This window comes from Lissotriton vulgaris, chromosome 5 (genome assembly GCF_964263255.1).
Source record: "Lissotriton vulgaris chromosome 5, aLisVul1.2, whole genome shotgun sequence".
Lineage (NCBI taxonomy): Eukaryota > Metazoa > Chordata > Amphibia > Caudata > Salamandridae > Lissotriton > Lissotriton vulgaris.
In genome coordinates, this window is record NC_141693.1 from 1,202,383,712 (window position 1) to 1,202,401,914 (window position 18,203).

Genomic DNA, 18,203 nt, shown 5'->3' on the forward strand with positions numbered 1-18,203 from the left:
TGCTCTACCCCTAGAACTTGTCCAAGCATGCAATTCTCCTCCCCCCTCAGGCACCGTCACTGCGACTGATTCAGTCAAGTAGGAGTTTCGAAAGTAATTGAAATCTGGGGAAAAACATTGTTAATTATTTAAGGATTTTGCTGAAAACTGGAATTCTAATGAAAATTAAGCATCTTATTTTGAATGTTTTTCTTCATCACTGGAGCAACAGGCGTATTGGCATTGAATTACCTCTTATTCTGCATGTTCAGCTCAGAAGACAGTTTGGCTGGGAACATTGACCTGAAATGTTGCAGTCCATTCTGTGCTGTCTGATTCATGTTTTCCTGTATTTGGGGTTACATTTGAAAATCATTTTGAAATTGATCTGGATTCTGTCTACATTGCCACCTCCAGTGTAAAATGTGACAACATTAACATCAGGGTGTATTTTTCTTCAGCATGTTAACACTCGCCTTCATTCCATTGAGATAGTCACAATTCCTCTTCCTTTACCTCGAGGAATACATTCCCTACTTGTGCAATCTGCACATTGTTTGTATGCACACATACTCCTAGCATGCTTCAATTTGCATCTAAAATTGCATCATCAACAAAACCTCGATCAAAACTTTAATCCGCCATTTGATTCTTACTACCCTTCTGAAAATGCTTTGTGTGAACATCAGCTTTTCCTTCAGCTTCCTCTGAATTATCACTACAATACTTTGCATACTTAAATATTGCATGAATACTCTTGGCCTGCCAACACATCTTACTCCGCTGATGATAAGAACAAAGCTTCAGGTGCAAACCTGTTGCAAACGCTCATACAAAACCTCTAATGTTTTATGTTGGATTATCAATTACATTATGCTTTCTATAAATCTGCATCAAGCTCTCATAATATGCATGTACTGACTCATTCAACTGTTGAGTAACTCACTTAATCTTTGACCAATTCTCAGTGCTCTCTGGGACCTCTTGCTTCCAACGTGCTACCACTTCTTTGTACTTCTCCATGACAACAGAAGCTGGGTTATTTTGAGGACGCGCTTTTGGAGGCTCCTCAAATTATCATAGTATGACTTCTCTGTATTCACCCATAAATCCTGGGAACAATGATTTCAAACAAAATCTATCCAGAGCATATTTGGGAAATAGTCATTAATCTCCTCATCTCTGTATACCATTCATCTGGTTCTTTCCTAAGGTTTGTAAAGTTTTCGTAAATGAAAAGAGTTCAGAGCTGTTCCAAGGGGCATTCACATCTGCTTCTTAATGCACCTTTTGCAAAGGGAATCCTACAACATCTGTCCCTGGTTCAGGGTCACTCAAATTTGTCTCCTCTGCTGATTCTGTCTTTTTCTTTTGGACTTTGCAACCCCCTTTCTTCTTCCACGTATACCTGAATTTCCCTATTTCTGCCCATTTCTTTGTAGTACTGATTAAATCTCTAATATTTGCTTGCAAAGTCTCTGAACCCATTTCCTTCACTTCATCCGCACTCATATCCATCCTTCAATTTTTGCCAAGTCTTTTCTTTTGTTGAATGTTAGAATCTTCCGCGAATTCCTCAAGCTTTCCATATGCTTTACATGCACATCCAGCAGCTTTCATGCTCATATGTATTAATTCATCCTCATTGTATGTAATCAGTCTTTCTATACAAATTGCACCCTTGGGAACTTTCTTCAAATGTAGTTTTTAATTGATAACTATAGATTTCTCTTCTCACTGGTTCACTCAACTGTACTGTAGCACCAGTAGTAAATGTACCAATAATAGTGATGGTTGTATCGGCAGTGCGTGCAATGACATGACTAGTAACATTCCTACTAGAACCTTCTTCATTTTTGGGTGATCCACTTGCACTCACAGTGTATGTGCACTCATACTTGGTTCGCCCATCCATCCGCCTTATCTGGTGGTCTGGGTGTTAGTGAATTATCAGTATTTGGGGGCGTGATTGAGTCTAATACATCACCTAAACGTCTATCCTCCTCATCTGAATCATTCTGCATGTTTTCCTTTTCCTTTTATTTCTCATCTTTAATGTTATCATTTTCATTACCTATTTTCTTTTTATCTGCTTCATTAACAATTGCAGGGAACGCACCCAATACCATCTTTGTATTCTTTCTCATGCCTTTCTCTGCATTCCCAATCTTGAATCTAACCAATGCCTCAGAGGATTTAGCTTTTCTCTTCGTTTTCTATTATTCCTTCGCAATTACTGTATGGTCTCGTTCATTCACTGCTTCAAACTGTTGAGCCCTAGGCTGTAGTTTTCTTTCATACATCGCATGCCTCAAATTCTCAAGCTTTCCCACATTAAAAGTACGGTCCAAATTAAATTAGATGTTCTTGTCACCAGATGGGATCCCATTCAATCCTTTTAACTACAAACATGGATCCCTGTGTTTAGCATCATCTCATAGGCAAGGGAATCTTCCGGGGGTATTTTCTCTCCCTCAATGATAAGAAGTGAAGACTTTTTCAACACATCATCCATTTTTACTCAATCTGATTCTATATGAACAATAACCAACCAGTCAAAGTGCAGCTTGAGTAACCTCTTGAGTAAGATCATTCAATCACAATGTAGCCTACAGCAACAATTAACCTATCACACTGCAGCCTCAGTAACATCTTCAGTAAGATCATTCAATCACAGGGTAACCTACAGCAACAAATAAACTATCACAGTGCAGCTTACTGTAACATAAATCGAAATCCAATCCAGCAAATAATTGATAACTAGTTTCTCCACAGTTCACGAGCATTGGTCGACTTTCATCCGACCCTCGGGGCCTGTGGAGGAAGCCCGGCTACTTGTTTGGAGCAACAGATATCAATTGTTTGACAGATTGGATTTTCAATTGAATGAATGTAAGGGGTGTTTGTTGTTATCCAGCTGTAAGGACACTCCTTGAAAGATGGTTTTCAACACAAGGTGCTGTTCTTTAGCGTTACTTTTGAATGCTTCTTGAAGTGCCAAAACACTTGAATGATGGTGCGAGACATCGAAGATACCATCAATGATTATTGCAGATCGAAGTTGAGAGTGGGGTGTTAAGCTTCATCCTCCTTGGGTTCACTCCAGCTATACAGTGCTTCATTCTGTCGCTACAAATACCCTAAAACATTTTTGTCCCTCATCAAGTCCTGAGGATGGTCCCAAGGAACAATGTAAGCAGGACCAACATATTGACATACTAAAAGCCTTATAAGGCAGTATAAAGCTGTAACTAAGGAGTAAGAGTGGATCACCACTTGAAATATCAGAAGGGTATTGTCCCTTCTACATGTGATTCCAAAAGCCCTTGGCCCTACTTCCTTCTTTTCATGTGCTTTTAATTGTGTTTGATGTAGTGAATGTATATTTTTAAATCTTCTTTCTATCTTTCTTTCTCTTTCTTCTCTCTCTTTCTTTCAAGCTCTTTCTTTCTCACTCTCTTTCCTGCTTTAATTATTTTGTTCTTGCCTTCCTTATTTCTTTCACCATTTTCTTCCTTCTTTCTTTTTTCTTTCTCTCCTTCTTTTGTTCTTTCCTTCTTTATTTCCTTCCTTCTGTTTCTACTTCTCTCTTTCCTCCTATCATTCTTTCTTCCTCCTTCTTTGTGTGCTTCTTTCTTACACTTTCTGCCTTTGCTTCACATTCATTCTTTCTTTCTTTTTTCTTGAATTAACTATCTCACCACAGTTACGTCCTGATTGAATCTGCACATCCCTGTTTGTTAACCAATACTGATGAAAATACAGCTATTGCTAGTAGCAAATGCTCGAACTTTGATTTACATCCTGCATCCATGGTGGATAGTCATTAATTTGCCAGAACAAGGCCCCTGTGATCTATCGACAGTGTCACACACCCACTTGAGTGGGCTTTCAATATAGAGGCCCACGTCATGATGACCTTTTAGACTGACATCTCGCAACGCCACATTAACCAGTTGTGCTAGTCTCTGCCACAATCGATTGCTGCTTCCAACAAAATCCTTTGTCCCGATGATGACCTCTGTGTAAATAATCTCTGCTAGGGGACGAAATGTCGGCACCTATAACAGTGGACAGTTTCTTTTATTAGATTTAGGATACCAACACTCCTACACTAAGGGTTGTACAAACATTCGTTATGCTGCTCAGACTATGGCATATATTTGCATTCTGTATAGCACTTGAGCACTTTATAATCACCTTTTCACGTACACTGCACCACACCACTATTTGAAGAACCTTACATTTTTAATTTATTTGTTAAAAATTGAATATAAGAAATGTATTGAATACATTGTGTTTGAATCACAGGATAAGGCAATTAATCGATGGTTTGTCCTAATTCACCCAAGGAAAGTTGAGGCTACACTTACCCCGTAGGGACCTTTGTTTCTCTAATACTTGTTCCACCCTGTTCCCAGGGTTACTGGGTTGCCCCTTTGTCTTTAGGAATACACCCATAAAACAACACAAGATCCATGCATAACTAAAGTGCAGGGAGGTGCAAGTTGTATTTTTGCTGGAGACTTATTTAACCTTCACAGAACTACAAAAAGTATCTAAGAAGTGACGAGGACAGATAGTGGGCACTACATATTCGACTTAATACATAGAGCATACTGGACACGCCATATAGGGAGACTATTGAGGTCCACATTGAGAAAGATTTTACTGAAGAGTCCGGCATGGCATCAAACAGGGGTATGGAGATCGACGCCTTTAAAGTGGTGGTATGTTGGCTGCTCATGAAGACCTCATATGATCTAAAGCGCATGCTGACCAAGGAGAAAATAGCAATGGAAGAATGTATGAGAGGTTGAGGTGACAATGGAGGAAGGTATGGGTGGTGGACGCACCATAATTGACCAGTGTCGTAAATACAAGGAACTGGAGGGAACCCTGGAGTAAATAGTCAATAAGGGGGTATGTTGCCAGTCAACATGCAGAAGGCGATAGGGCAGGTCAACTGTTAACATGGCTCCTTCACACGGACAACTCCAGAATCCCTATTGGGGCCATAAAATCTTCATCAGGCAAGATATTCAGCACCCAAGCACCCACCAAACAGGTATTTACAGCATAATACACCATGCTGTATGCCCCCGCGGATCCAATGGATGATGCAACTGTGTCCTCCTATTTAGACAAGATACTGATTCCAAGAATAGAGCCACCGTAGAAATCCACTGTGGATGAGCCACGTGCAATAACAGAAGTGAGAGTGGCAATAGATCAGATGGCACGCAGTAAGTCACCGGGTGCCGATGAGCTCCCAACGGAGTTCTATGTGACATATCGAGGGCAACTGGCCCCCAAGCTCATTCAAATATATGAAGAGGCCAAAGGGACCGGACTCTTACTCTGAACGTTAAGAGAGGCGCTGATAATTGGGCATCCTAGGCTGGGTCGGGATACCCTCAATGTGTTCTCCTAATCTTCCCTCTTGCTATTAAACACGAACTGTTAAATACCCTGGAAGGTGATAGCCAATAGGTTGATCCAGATAATCAGCACCCTGATCCACTCAGACAAAAATGGGTTTATAATGGGGAGAAACCCATTTCTGAACATCAGGCAGCTATTTTTTACAATAGAACATGCTCAGCGGGACGACACATCTCCGGGGGCAGTACCGGAGAGAACGGGGCCAGGCCCAGAGGTCCGATGGTAGATTAGACTCCTAAACACAGTGCTCACCACCCAGGTTCATATGGGTAAGGAAATCTCTAATTCATGTTTTATAGGCCGGAGCACAAGGCATGGCTGCCGGCTGTCCCCCTTGATATTTGCGTTGGCCCTGAAGCCCCTTGCAGGCCTATTCAGGAGCAGAGGCCCGGACTGGGGTATACTAAACAATGATGTTTGGGACCCCATCTCCCTATATGCAGACGATGCCCTCCTTTATCTGTGAGACCTGAGGCAGTCTATAAGGCCTGTGATGGAGGTGCTGGAAGTTTTTTGGGAAGTTTAGCGACTGAATGAACTTATCCAAGATGTGCTTGTGTCCACTAAGAAAACTGTCAGGTGCTGAACATGCAGGGTGTTAGATAGCAGCCTGAAGTGGAGATGTGATGCGTTTAAGTATTTATGAAATCAACTATACCGCACTGTTGATATCCTAATTAAGGGGAACCTAACTAAATTGGTGACTAGCACCAGGCGGTTGCTGTAATTTTGGCAAACTCTCTCCCACTCCCCAGTGGGTAGCGTTGCTATTGCACAACTGCTGGTGCTGTCATGGCTGCTATACAACTTTTCAGCCTTACCACTACTACTACCTGGGACATTGATTAGGGAACTGGACAGTGTGCTGACCGAACTGATCTGGTGAATTGGGAGGAAGCAAGTGTGAAAAGTTGGCCTGATATGTGATGTCCACTATTCTAGTGGGCACCCTGTATCAGTCCAAACAACCCTTATGGTGATGGTTGTAAAGTCAACCTTATAGACCAGCTATCCTAGACGTAGCATGGACAAAGCAGTCTTAGGCTAAAACTTCAGAGAGCATGTGAAGCCAGCTGTTTTACCACATGTAACCCCTTTAATACCAAATGAAAGGACACCACACAGGTTATATATAAAATATATATGTATTTATTACTAACACAAACCCTCTGAACTCTTTCTGAGGTCAGAGGCACAAGCACATAACAAGATACTTAATCGAGGGGCGTGGCTTGGGCGCCGATGGCGATGGTCGCCTGAGAGCTCGGCTCCGGGACTAAGCCCGGAATTATCCTGAAAATCGGAGGCTGCGGGGCACCCCAGACCCCGCATTCTGCTGAGCGTACCGACGGAAACCTGCCGGGGCCCCTGGTGAAGCTCGGACGAGGGTTGTTCCGGAGTAAAACCGAAGTTTGCGGAGTTGCGGAGTGCGACCCAACATGGCGCCCGGACCCCTTTGTCCCCCTATTCGGAACTACTGAGTTGAAGAGGTGCCGCGGGTGGCGACTGGCGCCCTGCTTCGCCATCCCCGGCTGTTCTGGACATTGGACATTACTGGATTGGACCTCTTGCAACGGATTTGCACTCGGTTGGACGGCCGGGCGGGTGCCCACGCAGTGGAGGGCACCGGGAGCGGACGCCCTGTGATCCAAGCGGTGGCCCGCCTCGCGACTCCCGACTAGCTACGTCTTCCTGGCCAGTCCACCTACATGGGAGGCGCGACACTCTGGCGCCACGGATCACCCGAGGGAGTTGGTGGCCCTCACCCCGGGGTTATAGTGGGTGAACGGGTCTGCCCGACTCGACGACGGCTGTCTCCGCCCCCTCATCGGTGCCCTCGGACGCCGTGGCGGTGGCGTGAGCCGAAGCGGCGGAGTCTCCACAGGCTCTGGAGAAGGAGGTCGCCCGGACCCGAATTGAGGACAAGCACCCGGGAAGGTCGTGGTCGACACCTGCACACGGAGACGCCTACTACGGGACCCTCACGGAGTGCCCCTGGAGGCATGGGGAAACCCAGAGGAGCCAAGGGATCCACCCAGACCGCCTCGGACTCTGAAGCCCAGGACAAAGAGGAGCATGGGGACCCAAAAAGTTCTGGTGGCGCGCCGATGCAGCAACAGTTCGACCGTGTCCTGGAGGCGATAGAAACTACGAGATCAGCCCTCCAACAGGACATTGCTCAGGTGGCGACGAGCCTGGGCCTCCTCAGGGCGGACCATGGCAAACTTTCAGACCGGGTCAAGGAGGTGGAGGGCACGGTGAAAACCTTGGAGCCGGCGCAGCGAACCTTGGCTGCGACGATGAAGGACGCCCTATCCCGAATTGAGACCCTGGAACGGAGGGCGGAGGATGCGGAAGGCCGCAACAGGAGGAACAACATCCGAGTGGTGGGCCTGCCGGAAAAGATCGAGGATGGCGACATGGTGCAATACTTGGAGACCTGGCTCCGAGACACGGTGGTCCCGGAGGGACTGTCCTCCTTCTACACTCTGGAACGGGCCCACAGAGTCCCAGCACGGCCCCCACAGCAGGGACGCACCCCGAGGCCGGTGGTGGCACGGTTGCTGCATTTCCGAGACAGGGACTTAATCCTCAATGCCGCCAGGCACAATGGCCCGTTCAAAGTAGCGAACAGTCAGGTGAACATTTTCCCAGATTACACCTACGAGACGCAGCGCAGGCGGTTCTCCTTCCTGGCGGTTAAGCGCGAGCTCAGGAGCGAGGGCATTCAGTATTCACTCCTATATCCTGCAAGGCTCCGCATCATTGTCGATGACAAAACCCAGTTCTTCGACACCCCGGAGGATGTCTGTGTCTGGCTCGACCTATACAGGACGGGGAAAGATGGCTTTGGCTCCTCGTCCCAACAAGCAGATGAGCCGGAACAAAGGCGGCGATCCAAGAGGGTCAGGAATCGCCGCGGCCGCACGGGAGGGCCCTCGACTGCGGAGACATCATCGGAACGGAGGGGAGTGCTGGAAGTATTGTCGGAGTTGTCGGGAGCAAGGGAGGAAGTCATCGAGGAGGAAGAAAACCCGGGTGATGAGGGAGCACCGTCGGACTCGGAGGGTTCTGTGGCAGATAGTGCCCATACACCGGTGATCACACCGAAATCGGTGGAGGACCTTTTGGATGGACAAGGGTAACGGGGTATACTGCTTTGTTTTGGGTGGGGGCCCGGCAGGGGGGAGGCGGTTGCCGTTCTTTACTGATGACAACGAGGGGGAGAGGGTTGGGGGGCCTCTGCTTTTGCCCCGGGAGGTTTTGGCATTGTTTGGGGCTTGTTATAGTCCTGGTGGCCTGGGCGACGAGGGCCCACTGCCTCCGCCCAGCCCGCACCTGGCCCATAAGGCCTTCCTACGGTGGCGACCGTAGGATTAGAGGGGGTTCTGGGGTTGATGGAGGACGAGGTTTGGATGGGATCTAGATGGTGCAGTTTGGGTCCTGTTCTGGGGTGGGTGGGGGGGGGTTTGGTTGGTTTTTGGGTTGCTTGGTTTTGGTTGGGGAAAATGGCCGCCATCAGCGCTGGGAGGATTGATGTCTTTTCTTTGAGGGGACCCGGATGGGGGGACTGTGCAAGAACAATCTGGGACAATGGCTGATGTTGCTAACTTGAAATGTGTTACTTGGAACGTAAGGGGGCTTCACACTATGTCCAGGCGCCACAAGGTCCACGCTTATTTAGTGCGTAGGGGAGTGCAAATGGCGCTGCTACAGGAAACTCATCTGAACAAGGCGGAAGGGGCGGCGCTTCAGCGTAGGTGGCGGGGGCAGGTCTTTTCCACGTCGTACTCTGCTTATGCCAGGGGGGCCTAATATGGATCAGGGCAGGGGTCCCCTTCCAAGTCACGAGGACAGTATTGGATCCAGAGGGGCGTTTCGTGGCCATCTCGGGCACTCTAGGGGGGAGGGACCTGAACGTTTGCTGTGTATACGCTCCTAATGTAGACCAGACTGCCTTCCTTTCCAGGTTATCGGGCTCGTTGGCCCACTTTTTCGCCGGGCCCCTCCTGCTGGGGGGAGACTTTAACTCCGTAGTGGATGTGGACATAGACCGCTCGCATCCCCCGCTTCCCGATTCCCCGGTCCGTCGCACGGCTAAGGGTCATCAGGATTGGCAGACCCGCTGGGGTTTGACGGACATTTGGAGGGCGCATCACCCCGCAACTAGGGATTATTCATATTTCTCGAGCCTCCATGAGTTGCATGTCAGACTAGATGGATTTCTTGGATCGCCCGAACTGGTTTCGGCAGCGGTCCGATCGGAGTACTTATCGAGGACCATCTCGGACCATAACCCCCTCCTACTGGACCTTCGCTGGTTTCCGGGGACGCCGGCGGTGCCCACCTGGAAATTGCGACCCGAGATCCTCGAGGACAGTGTCTTCAAGGCGGACTTGGGGGAGAGAATATCTGATTATTTTGCGTCCAACGGCGGCTCCGCGAGTACTAGGGCGTTAGAATGGGACGCTTTTAAGGTAGTGGTGAGGGGCTACTGTATCTCCAAGAAGGTAGGCATGAGGCGCGTCATCCTGGCTGATCTAGACACAGCGGACCGGGAACTCCGCGAGCTTGAGATTCGACGCCCCGGACACCCGGAATTGCAAACACAAACGGCGGAGGCGAGGGAGAAGGTGGCAGTGGAGGTCGAACGGCTCCGCTGTTTTGATTATAAGGCCTATACGGTCCGGTCTATCGCGGAGGGAGACAGGTCGAGTGCGTTGTTGGCGTGGTTGGCCAACCCTACGCGCCAGTCCCAAACGACGACCAATATGCGTGGGGCAGACGGAACCGAGGTATGCACCCAACCGGAGATTCTTAGTTGCTTCCGGCATTTTTATGAATGTTTATACCGCAGTCGCTCCGCACGTGACCCAGACCGGCTTGATAATTACCTTCGCCCACTGGAGCTCCGCACAGTGGAGCAGGAAGTGGCGAAAACTCTGGGTTCCGACATTGAATTAGGGGAGATCCGCGGGCCATTAAACGGATGGCGAGAAACAAGACCCCGGGCCTAGATGGCCTACCAGTGGAGTTTTATGCAGCTTACGCTGACCTACTAGCCCCTCGATTACTGGTGGTCTACAGGGAGGCGAAGAGGCTGGGGCGACTCCCGAGTTCGATGTGTGAGGCGCTGGTGGTTCCTCTCCTCAAACCGGGCCGAGACTCATCCGACCCGGGGTCCTACCGTCCCCTGTCGATGTTGACGGTGGACTACAAAATACTGAGCAGCATCTTGGCCTCGAGGCTGCTGGGACACATGAGTTCTCTGGTGCATGAGGACCAGGCCGGTTTCATCCCACGGCGGAACACGACTATGATTATTCGTAGGTTGTTCCGTTTGCTAGGGGAACCATTTGTGGATGCCCCGTCCCCGGTAGTCTTATCGGTGGACCTGGAGAAGGCTTTTGATAGCCTAGAGTGGGACTACCTCTGCACAGTGTTACGGAGATTCGGCCTAGGGGAGGGATTTGTCCGATGGACCACGGTTCTTTATGCTTCTGCTTCGGCCAGGGTCCGAGCGGGCCCATTGATTTCATCGCGGTATCCGGTGGAACGAGGAACGCGGCAAGGGTGCTCCTTGTCCCCGCTTCTTTTTGCGCTGGCGGTGGAGCCACTGGCGCTGCACCTTCGCTCGGGAGCCCACTATACGGGCTTATGGACGTCTGCGGGCCCGCATTATGTCTCGCTTTATGCGGACGACCTGTTGCTCTTCCTAGAGGACCCGGTCGACGCTTTACGGGGAGCGGAATTGGCGCTCACGGAGTTCGGAGAGGTCTCGGGCCTCCGAGTGAATTGGTCTAAGACCTGTCTTTTTCCGGTACGCAGGGATACCCCCGCCCCTGCGCTAAGTAGGGAGATTAGATGGGAGCCCGACTGCTTTAAATACCTTGGGGTATTCGTTTACCACGAACAACCCGATCTCCTAGATGGAAACATTGCCCGCTGCATTCGAGCACTCCGAGGTTGCATGGACTTTTGGGCCACGCTGCCGCTCTCAGTGGCGGGACGTATCGCCCTGCTCAAAATGGTGGCGCTTCCCCGGTTATTATATTACTTCCGGACCTTGCCGATCTGGGTCCCACCGGCCACGTTTCGCCGATTACGCTCTATGGTGGTCGGATTCCTCTGGGGAACGGGCCGGCGGCGGGTGGCCCTCAATACCTTGATGAGGCCGAAAGACGAGGGGGGGCTCGCTGTGCCGGACTTCGAAAAGTACTATCTGGCGGCACAGCTCCAGACCTTCACCCAGGAGATCGCCAGGGAATTCCGGGGCCCGGAAGACGGAAGAGGGACAGGTATGGCCAGGCATGTTCTCTCCTTTATAGCGCTGCGACAACGTTTAGTCCTGCGGGACTTGTCGATGGAGGAGCGGACTGTCCGCCTGTGTTGGAATCGGGCCCACGCCCGAGGCCAACTGAGAACACCATATGCGCCTGAAATACCGTTGGGGATGCTGACGGCCCTCCCCCACGGAGGGGATTGGTCACGTTTGGCGGCCTGGGAGGATTCCGGTTTACAGCTCGTTGGTGATCTGTACGAGGACGGCGCGCTCTTGTCCTTTCAGGATCTCATTGACCGCTTCGGGATCTCCCGAGGTGACTTTCTGCTGCACTCGGCCATTGTACGAGCGATCCAGGCACACTGGAAGAACGGGCAGGAGGAACCCCACTTATCTCAGGTGTGCCAGTACGTAATGATGTCGGCGGGCACGGTGAAGGCGGTCACTTGCCTATACGGCAGGTTGATTACCGAGGGATTGGCTCCTCTCACCACTTTGAGGACCCGCTGGGAGGAGGACATTGGTAGGGAGATCCCGGAAACGACCTGGTCCCCGTTGGTGAGACGGGCCTGGAAGGGCACACGCAACGCCCGTTTCCAACTGGTCCACTATTATGTTCTCCATAGAGCGTACCTGACCCCGGTGAAAATCAGGCGTTATTTTGCCACGGCCTCGGCGGAATGCCCTAGATGCCCGGCTCAGGAGGCGGACCTCCTACACATGTTATGGGCCTGTCCAGGACTGACATCCTACTGGCAGGAGGTAGCGACGACCCTGGAGGAGGTAACAGGGAGACTCTTATCATTGGATGCGGCGGTGGGGCTCCTACACTGGTTTCCCCATACCCCCAGGAATAAAATTTCTAGTAAATTTATCGACCTGGGACTCCTCCTTGCTAAACGAGAGGTGACTAGGAACTGGAAGGCACGAGCTGGTCCGGCGGGCAGCAGATGGCACAGTGAGCTTTTGAAGTGGGCGGCGGGAGAGAGTGCACTGAGATATCAACTGGCTTGGAGGCAGGGTAATGAGAAGGCGCAGGAGGCCGCGTTGGAGTGGGAAATGTTGGTGCAGGCCCTCAGGGATTATAGTGCCTCTAGCGACTCTGAAAGTGAAGAAGCGACTCACCCCGAGTCCCGGTGAACGTTAGTACTGACAGTCCTATTGTTTTCCCCATGGGTCCGATAGCAGGTCCTATGTTGATAGCTCCCCGGCGCTGGTGGTGGGGGGGGGGGGGTTTCTCTTAGTTAATAGACATTTATGGGGAGGGGGTTTATTTTGGGGGTTTTAGGCTTGTTTGGAAAAGCAGATGACGGACAGTGCATTATCCGGACCAGCTCCAGCATCCTACTGACCCCCATTGCAATTCGCCGCCCGACCCCAGGGTTGTGGGCTGGTTGGCTGTGTACAGACTTCATGGAGGGGGGCCAGAGGGCTTTATTCTGTTACTATTGCTTATGATACCATGCTGGTCGTTACTGTATTGATTTACTGATTCCTGCAATAAAAATATATTTAAAAAAAAAAAAAAAAAAAAAAAATAACAAGATACTTAATTATCATACAATAAGTTGCACAAAATACAGTCGAGCGCTAGGGGCGTTGCAAACCATATACTAAAATAGTGGTATAAGAACCATGTCACGAACAAGGAGTAGACAATATCACAAAAACCTTGTCCCCAGGGCGTCCAATATCACAACTCCTATAAATGCAATGGAAAGACAAACGGTCAAAGTCCAATGCTAAACCACCAGCTTTTGAACATTTTTGGTTGGTGTTTTTAATGTATTTCGCCCAGAATTCTCAACATAAAAATAAGGGAAATTCCTAGTAAACTTCAACAAGACAGTCACAACAGAGCGCTAAACGATGTCTGCATCAGTCATGTACACAGAACATACTCCCACACTTACGACGAGTGCAAAAATGTGTGGAGAAAAGAATGACACCTCACGGGCGCACCACCCTCGGGGCAACTAGCAGGTGTTCACCTCATTATGCCCCTTTTCTCATCATAGGTAGTCATTTGATTCAAATGATAAAGAGTGTCCAAAACCAACCAAAGGATGTGTAAAGTGCAAAGGAGCAATCAACATTCACTAGTTGTCTTGGAGTCATCGTAAAGTAATCTGTTCCCATCCCCTAGTTGTCATGGAGTCATTGTCAAGCAATCTGCTCCCTTCCCCTAGTTGTCATGGAGTCATCATGAGGAAATTGCCATCATCCTTTTGTTGTCATGGAGTCATCCTATAGTAGTTAAAGATAATCACACATTTTCCAAGGAAGTAATCAGGAGCTCATCCTGAAGTAGCTAATTTGATGACTCTGGAGTCATCTCTTTTAAATATTCTGCCCTATAGGCATACTTCAGGATGGTTTGGAATGACTTCCCCAGATATTGCAGAAAAAGCCGGGCTGAAGTCATTGGAGGACTTCAGAATGACTCCAGGATGATCTTCCTTTTTGACCTGGGTTAGAAACTGCAATGGCGTGTAAGACACCATCTGTGCTTCCGATGCGACCGTGGTTGCAGGATCTTCATAAATGAGTGACAGCAGAGAGGGACTCTTTGGCCAAATTGCACATGCAGGTTCTTGGGGGGCTGCAGAGTGACATATGGGACACTCATTTAACAGCGCTGGCATCTAAAATGGATGACAAACCCCTTGACGCACAGAGATGAGCACTCCCCCTGTACACAAGTTGCAACAGAGTAGGGTGCCAGCCCTCACGTGGCACAGGAATCACACCACCATATGTAGGGGGCAGATACTGGGGGCTTGGGACTGATCACCAGACAGGCCCGCAGTAAAGCGTTGCAACCTAATTTGTCTTCTTTTAGTTTTTAGGTCTCACCTAGCGAGAGATATAGAGAGCTGCTCCACGAAAGCTTACCAAGGGGCTTTTCATTGCGGATTATAGACAGTGCATGTGGTTCATGCGCGTGCTCGCCATTTGCTTCCCCTCCCCCCACCATCCGACATGAAAGGAAGCTGTTCGCACACCACCATTCCACCATTTGCGCCTCGCATCACTTCAAAGGAATGCCTCCCCCGCCCCCGCCACAGCTAAGCCGAGAGCTTGTTTTCTTTTGTCTGAGGGCAGAGCGAGATTTGTTGCATGGGAGCTGGAACTCCTGGATAATCGGAATGTTATGTTGTGCAATTTCTCCATTTTGCGTGTTCAGCTTCACTTGACCAAGCACTCCAGTTCATACCTTTCCGCGAATTCCCCATTGATAATGCATTTTCATTTGAATTTTCATTACGTTTAGAACGGCCATGGGGTATAACTGCAGGTTTGATAAGACTTACTGCACCATCACACTCTCTCGGATGTATGACGTTACAACGCATACCATTACAACTACCTACCATTACAACGCGACCATTACAACGCATACCATTACAACGCATAGCGCTTAGAGGTGCTGGATAGTGGTAAGTATAATTTACTATTCCAACTCCAGTCCCCGTGGACACTAGGGAAGGTGTTGGATAGTAAATTAAACTTATTCCCTATCCTAGAGCGCCCCCCAGCGCAATGCGTTGTAATGGTATGCGTTGTAAAAGTTGCGTTGTAATGGTAGGTAGTTGTAAAAGTTGCGTTGTAACAGGTGTATACCCACTCTCTCATGCTTCCCCGAGTACAATGTATTTTAGTTTCTGTTTATGGTGGGTCTCCGTGTCTAACTGCATCATGACATGCTCTTCCTCTTCCACTATATTACATGTGCAGGCGAATTAATGTCTGAATACAGGCAATAATTGCATTTATCCTGAAAGCATATGCAAACAAGGACAATGCTGCTCCCCCTGCGCTCGTTTTATGAACTTTATTTAGTTTTTCTTTTAGCACTTTCCCAGATCTCTGCCCCAGACAGCTGCTTGGTAGGGGCGGGGAGGGCCAGCAGCGCAGACAGCCCTTTTCACATGGACATGCTGAGGGGCACACAGTTCCCCGGAAAGTCTGCTGCATATTCCAGGCTTAGGAGATTAGCATTTCAGAGTGCTCCAGCAGGGGCTTAGTGAGGCACGTTTTACCGTCACCCTACCCCATGCACCTCAATTAAATTCTTTTTAAAAAACAACTAATAATGCTTCCGGTCCACCCAGAGATGTAAAACGAATTACCAATGCATCTCACACGAAATGCTTATGTAACCAAAGCTCTACTTTAGCCATTTTGGCTCAGTAACGGAAAGAAATAGTAAGTAACAGTGGGAAATCTGGTTTCAAGCATAGGCACGAAGCAGGATGTGCCATCGTCCATGGTGTATTTTAGCTGACTGGTGAGGCAGGAAGAGATCAGTTATTCAAAATAACAAGGTTGCAGCAACATGCGTACCTTTTGCTACCCAGCTGTGCTAAAACGATTCCAGATCTTGCGCTAGGAACAATTCCCACCCAGTTAAAGTCAGTGCAACTCCGGATTCATATTTGTGTGATATTAACACAATTGGGAAAAAAACTGAGCATGCAGCTCCAACAGCCATGCTAATTGATTATTCAATAGATGCGAGCCTTGTCATGAATTAGCTGGCTTCTTCAGTTGCTAGTGCAACCAGAGCCCTAGTTAAGAACTGTGTCTAGGACCAGGAGCCACAAGGATTTTCCACAAGTATTCTAGGAGTGCAGCACTCACAATTACTCAGATCAGTTGGCCCCTCCCAAGTTCCCACTGATTAGAATAATTAAATAATCAAATCTCAATTATAATATAGCAGCAAATGTTATTCAAGGTGTAATTTCGGAGCAAATGGTATCCCGAAACAGAAACACAATTGTTATCTCTGAAGTGATCCGAATGCTGTGTTTGTAATAGGCATTGGGGCTGAGAGCTTGACTAACCTTCTGTGTAAACAGGATAGGGGATAGGACACAGTGTCCCGGGCAGCCTCCCAGGTTTAATGATTCGCAGAGGCGCGAAGTGCAAGCGGGCTTTACCAACATACATTTTTCACAGCTTTGGCAAGTTCCTGTCCAGACCACAGAACTTCAGTTAAAAGGACCAATACAGATTGTGAAAGATAACATGAAAAGCGGTTGCACACTTGATTTAATTCTGAACTCATTGTGTGCACAATGACGTAATTGTGTGGCTTTAATCTTCATTAATTCCTACTCTTAGTCATCCAAGTCCTAAACTATCAGGTGTATCTTACGTATCGGGGCTGCGACCCAATGCTTTTTAAGTGTTTACTGCACCCGAGATAAGGCCAACCCCAGCAATTAGGATATCAACTGACCCTTACGGCATGAAGGGATCGCCGTCACAATCTCCTCATGCGTCGGTATTACAGGGTGAGCTAATGTTATAACTATGTGCTGTAATATATCATCACATCTGATGTTAGCAGAGAGCTTGAAACCTGCTGTTATTTTTTTTAAATTGCACATCCATCTGTATTTATCAATTCATTCGTATTTTAAGATATGCTTAGTTTCTATTGTACATGGGCTCAGCTTTGTAGGCTGTTTTATAGTTGTGATTTCTGGTTTGAGTAATTTTCCAATAAATGCACATTTTGGATACTTTGACATAGAATGCTGACAACGCAAGGATAGCAGAGTGAGTAGATATAGCATGCATGTAAAAGTTGGGCGATTTAAAGGTTATTTTATTTTTGTTCTTTTCACTGTCTCATCAAACTCCACCCTCCAACTCCAACTCCCCCCTCAGCCCTCCATTTCCAACTCCAACTCCACCCTCCAACTCCACCCTCCAACCCCACCCTCCAGCTCCACCCTCCAACTCCACCCTCCATCTCTACCCTCCAACTCCACCCACCAACTCCACCCTTCAAACCCAACCCTCCAACTCCACCCTCCAACTCCAACTTCACCCTCCAACTACAACTCCACCCGCCAACTCCACCCTCCAACTCCAACTTCACCCTCCAACTACAACTCCACCCTCCAACTCTACCCTCTGACTCCACCCTCCAACTCCACCCTCCAACTCCAACTCCGCCCTCCAACTCCAACTTCACCCTCCAACTACAACTCCACCCTCCAACTCCACCCTCCTTCACTCAGGAACACCACCACATCACTCAGGGACACCACCACATCACTCAGGGGCACCACCACATCACTCGGGGACACCACCACATCACTCGGGGACACCACCACGTCACTCGGGGACACCACCACGTCACTCGGGGAGACCACCACATCACTCGGGGACACCACCACATCACTCTGGGAACACCACCACATCACTCGGGAACACCACCACATCACTCTGGGGCCACCACCACATCACTCGGGGACACCACCACATCACTCTGGGACACCGCCACATCACTTTGGGACACCACCACATCTCTCTGGGACACCACCATATCACTCGGGTGCACCACCACATTCATCAGGGACACCACCACATCACTCAGGGACACCACCACATCCCTCAGGGCCACCACCACATCACTCAGGGGCACCACTCAGGGGCACCACCACATCACTCAGGGACACCACCACATCACTCGGGG

General features: G+C 48.9%; 1 protein-coding gene across 1 annotated transcript in view; it reads right to left on the minus strand.

The window, feature by feature from the left end:
* CPXM2 (carboxypeptidase X, M14 family member 2) overlaps positions 1 to 18,203 on the minus strand; it is a 314,235-nt gene that overhangs the window by 163,166 nt on the left and 132,866 nt on the right. The window lies entirely within an intron of this gene.